Raw genomic sequence first — 5,363 nt, 5'->3', positions numbered from 1 at the left:
GGAAGATAATAAAAAAAACTTCTTTCCAAATAAGTAAATAGCACTAGAGGCCACTAAATGGATTAAATTATTCATTTTCTTGAAAAAAAAATGTAGAAAAATCAAATTTTAAATAAATTTCATAAGCCATATGTGAACATTCTTAGGTGTTCCATACATATGATTCCACTTTTAGTATATCACATTTAGAGAACATAAATGAACACAATCATTTTAATGGCTGCCTACAAACTAGCCAAAGCTTATTTCTCTTTTTCATCTTCTCTGCACATGTACAACATGTCATAAGACATCTCGTCCTTCCATGGGCAATGGGATCATTTTAAAGTCAGCTCTAACAGATGACATAGAGCTCTTCAATGCTAGGAAAAGAGTAAATTCCATAAATCTTTCTTTGTCTTGAGCTTCTCTCTCAAATTCTCTGGCATCTTCACAGATGATGCTTTTAGATATTGATGTTGGGAATAATCTTCACTTTCTTGGGATTCTGATGGTTGTGATATTTTTTCATCACTTTCCTCAACACACGAATTTTGAGAGTGATTCATCTTATTTTTCCTATAATCTAGAACTTCAAAGCCCTCTTCTTCCCTTTGTCTTGGGCTTTCTGGCTAGCCTTTGTCTGACACTTCACCTTTCCTCTCAGGAAGCCAGTTCTCTCACAGAGCCCAGCATTTGCGGCAATGTGAAAGGTTCATTTTATCACAGGAAGTATATTTCAAATAATCAGCTGAAATTTTAATGTCACTGGCCTTTGCCTGATATATCTCATCATCTTCAACTGCGAGTTCTTGTCCTTCATTGTGACTATAATCTTCTTAATTAAGACTCTGCTTCAAACATTGAATTGGTCTGAAGGTGAATCATTTAAATTTTCACTTAATACACCAGCATCAATATGAGGATTTGAAGAGATTTCTTTTGAGACACTGCTACAACTTTATTCATAGCATATCTCATTTATGACACTTAGGGCACAACTTTCATCAAATGAAAAGGAGATGTTATCTGATTTATGTCATTTTCTGTCTTTCACCAAGAAACACATCTGAATTTTCTTGTTTCACTATGTGTTCTTGTTCTAGATGAGATGTTTGGTCTAGAATTCAAATGCTGATGGTTTATCTTCCTGCAATTCTTACATTGATTCCTTTTGACCACTTCCAATTTCAAGCTGACATGTGGTTTCATTGTTAGATGTATTTGGAGTAGTAAATTCTTGTTGATCCTCTACTATCAAGTTTCTAGAAATCATTGCATATAATCTCCTATGCTCTTTCATAGAGAAACTTGAAGCAGATCTGCAATAGGGTCATGTAAACAATGAAAAAAAAATTGTTTTTTTCTTTTTATCTAATAATTTTTTGCCATACTATACTTGTCAAGATAGAATACAACCTCCATTATAAATGCATGCACCAGCAAACTTCAACAACTTCAAGAGTAATGGCTTTTGTCTAACCAGAGTCTTTTGTACTGAAGTTGACATTTGTGAAATGCTTAAGGCACCATCTGTATCAGAAGACATTTTGGTAGTACACATTTGCCTGGATTAGGATGAGAAGAGCTCTCTTAAATTTGAGAAGAGGGCATAGGAAAAAAAAAAAAGTAGGTGATGACTTTACTCTATCTGGGGTTTAAATTCTTACAGCAGGAGATAATTCTGGGTTTAGCAGGAGGGGCCTGCCCCAAATGCACTTGCATTTTGTTTGGATTTGCAGAAGAATCTGCACGTGTTAGAAGGGTCCCCAGGCCAGAAAGGAGAGCCAGCCCAGCCATGGGCCCCTACATCTGGTTACCTTTGCACTAGGTAAAGGCTGGCCTCCACACACCCCAGGAATCCACTACTCAGATACACCCTGCCCAGCCCTTTCCAGCCCAGTCCTTTTTTTCCCTTCCTACCACCTGCTAGCGAAGACTAGCCTCTTCCCTTCTCCCTCACGCCTCGCGTCTGATGTCACAAAGTCTCCAAAAAAAGGAAGTGCCTTGGACAAGACATTCAACCCACCCTCCACCCCCTAGTCCCATGCCAGGCGAGGCTCAGGGCCTGCCCAGACCTCAGGCCCCTGTGGCTCTAGCCTCACCTCCTACTTCAGAGGTAAGTGGAGCTTCAGTCCACGCACCTGGGAAAGCCTGGGCTGGGCTGCTTGGGGGCTCCCCTCTCCTCCAATGGCCCACATCAAAAGCTGCATGGTAGCTCTACACGCACTGCCCATCTTTATGTTTTCACTAAAACTTAATAAAATCACATTGCAGAATGAAAGATGAAGGCAATATTAAAAGTTGGCAGATAAATTACTTGCTATAGGAATTTTACTTTAAAAAATCAATTTCATTATGAATTTGATTGCACTGAATGGTTTCTTACACATACAACAAAAATTTTGATCTATCATACCTTTATTTGCTTTCCTCTCTCTTTTGTTAGACACTTGAACTCCTTGAGTAATTAGTTCAGGATATGTAATGACTCTAACTAGGCTATTTTACTAGGAAATAGAGCGTAATGAGTGACCATCCCTGAAGTCTTCCCTAAAAGTATATCATTTAATTTCTTTTATCACAAGCTTACATTTTGGCTCAGCTTTTATATCATTCTGACATATTAAAGTACAAAATTATTTTATGCTTCCTAACTGTGACTGACAGGGCATTTTGCCTTTGTGTACCTAGAATAAGGAAGTTCAACATAGGTAGAATTAATTTATTAGGACACTAAATGAAGGTAAATTTGGTTGTGTGTGTCTATACACATATTGGATTGTTGATTTCTTTAAGTACCGAGCAAATTGACATATAGATTGATGCTATGAATATGATATCTTTTTTTACTTTATGTTTGTACAATTACAGATTTTGAAGTGGCAGAGAGACCTTAGGGGTCACTTAAGTCCAACATGTTAATTTTATATCTTAGTTAAGAGTCCTGGACAGATGGAAAGCTAATTTTCAAGGTCCACAGTAGAGCCAAAATTGAATCTGGTCCTCTGATTCCAAATAGACAGCTTTCCCTCCTATACCACACTATCTCATCTTAGTGTCACAGCTTTGATATTACATGTGTGAAATAGTGTTTGTGTGTATCCGCAGGCAATATAAAAGCTTGTTTTCACCAGTCAGAAGGTAGAAGCTTAAACTTGAAAGAAAGACACTAACCCCAATAATGTTTAGGTAATTATAATTTCTATTGAAATATGTTCATTCTGGAAGTTATTTTACATGTCCCACACACAAACTCCTTAAACAATGCTCTATCTTTATATTTCAGGAAGCTTTACTCTAGTAATGAGATATCTCAGTAGTAAGAGGTAATGGTCAGGGTGTTTTGTTGTGCAAGGTGTTGACTACTCTTCTCCACTCTTGTCATTGACAAGATTCTTCAAGCCATTTTCTTTGTATAAATATTTGAATATACCCAGGTAGACATATAAACATGAAGGCATATTTATTATTTTTTGTTATCCACCGGAACTGATAGTAGCCTACATAACTTGATCCGATAAGCAGAAATATAATCTCAGACTAATTCCAATTATGTCCCTTATTGAAGAATGGCTTCAAATTATCCATTTTATAATAAATCCATTATTGCTGAAGGTGATTAATGTGCTTTTGCCACATTGACTCTTTTATCTGTTTCTACGTCTTCCTGGAGGATTTTTTGTTTTGTTTTGTTTTTTATCACCTTACAAGGCAATTATGGGGAGTATATCTGCCTCACAGTTCAAGTACTAATAGAACTTGGCACAGGTACTCTGTAACTTTAAAGCTCCACCTACTTTCCTAATCTGGTGATTGTTCATTCTCCTGAGTGCATTGAAATGTACCTGATCTGAATGGTTCAATCCATAACCAGAGCTTCATTGAATTTGACATGTTGGTATAGTTAGAATGATATCCAACTTCAGCTAGGTTGAAGAGATACTTGTAATGTTGTGGTGTGTCCTTCCTCAAAGTGGACCACTGACATCAGGAACATGATGACATGACTTGCAAATTAATTGAATTTGAATGAGGTAGGGCTGTGCAAAGTTACCAGCCTCACTTTCTCCTCCAGAGCAATGTGGGTCCAGTGGCCCACTATAGATCAGGACAACTGGAGATGGCCCAGGATGCAGTGGGAGACCTTGGCCTTTTTAAGCTAAGGTCTTTCCAAGTTCTCACTTTGAGTGAGGCAAGGCCCATTCAGTGAATAGGTCCCTTTAAGAAGTGAGTCAAGGGATGGCCTCTTTAATCAAAAAAAAAAAAACTGGGAGGGAAAGAGGAAGACCCTCAAGGTTGCTGGCCAAAAGCTCACTCTGAGCTAGGAGGGCCCAAAAAGTAACCATTAAGTGATACTTAGGCAGGGACCTGTTGTTGTCCAATCCATGAGAGCCAGAGTTAATTAGTTTTAAGTCATGGTCTTTAAGAAAGAAATCTAGCTAGAAAACCAAGATAACTAGATAGATTTAGGCATCAAAATTTACTTTCTTTTGGGCAGAACACCCTCAGGGTAGGAAAGGAAAGGAGGGGAGCAGAAGATGTTACTGCACTGGTAGGCTACACCAAAAAAAAAAATAGGTCCAGTATAAAGTATCTATTTTTCTACAAAGTCCCTACATTATAATACATTTTTTTAAAAAATGAAACAACAACCACAACATACTTGTATAGAACTTTAATACTTGCAAGAGCTTTTTGTATATTTAATTTAACCCTCACGAACCACATTGTTGAAGAAAGTAGGAACCATTATTATCTTATAAACAATGCTGATTCACTTTATACTTAGATAAGGTCAAAATGAATAAATGATTTAGACATAAAGGGTGATACCACAAGTAAATTATGGTAACATAAAAAATTTACCTATCAGATCTATGGATAAGGGAAGAGTTTATGACCAAACAGTAGAGAAGATCACAAGAAGTAAAATTGATTATTTTAATTACCTGAAATTAAAATATTTTTTTATAAAAAACAAAACTAATACAGCCAAAATTAGAAAGAAAAAAAGAAACTAGGGGTTGGGGGTTACAGCAAGTTTACCTGATAAGGGCCTCATTTCTCAAATATATTGGGAATTGAGCCAATTTTATACAAAATACAAGCCATTCCCCAATCAATAAATAGTCAAAGACTATGAATTCACTGTTTTCAGGAGAAAGCAAAACTATCAATAGTCACCAAAAAAAAATGCTTTAAATCATCATTTATTAGAGAAATACAAATTAAAACAACTCTGAGATACCACCTTACATCTATCAGGTTAGCCACCATAACAGAAAAGGAAAATGAAAAATGCTAAAAGGTATATGGAAAAATTGGCATACTAACGTCCTGCTGGTAGAGTTGTGAAATGGTCCAATAGTTGGTTGAAGTTG

General features: G+C 36.6%; 1 pseudogene; it reads right to left on the bottom strand.

Moving 5' to 3' along the window:
• Nucleotides 1-208: 208 nt before the first annotated feature.
• Nucleotides 209-1,543, bottom strand: LOC110202201 (E3 ubiquitin-protein ligase Mdm2 pseudogene; annotated as a pseudogene).
• Nucleotides 1,544-5,363: the final 3,820 nt, after the last annotated feature.

The sequence above is a fragment of the Phascolarctos cinereus genome, unplaced genomic scaffold (genome assembly GCF_003287225.1).
Source record: "Phascolarctos cinereus isolate Bilbo 61053 unplaced genomic scaffold, phaCin_HiC Scaffold_3;HRSCAF=262, whole genome shotgun sequence".
Classification (NCBI taxonomy): domain Eukaryota; kingdom Metazoa; phylum Chordata; class Mammalia; order Diprotodontia; family Phascolarctidae; genus Phascolarctos; species Phascolarctos cinereus.
The sequence above is the reverse complement of the archived record's forward strand: the minus strand, read 5'-3'. Positions and strand labels throughout refer to the sequence as shown.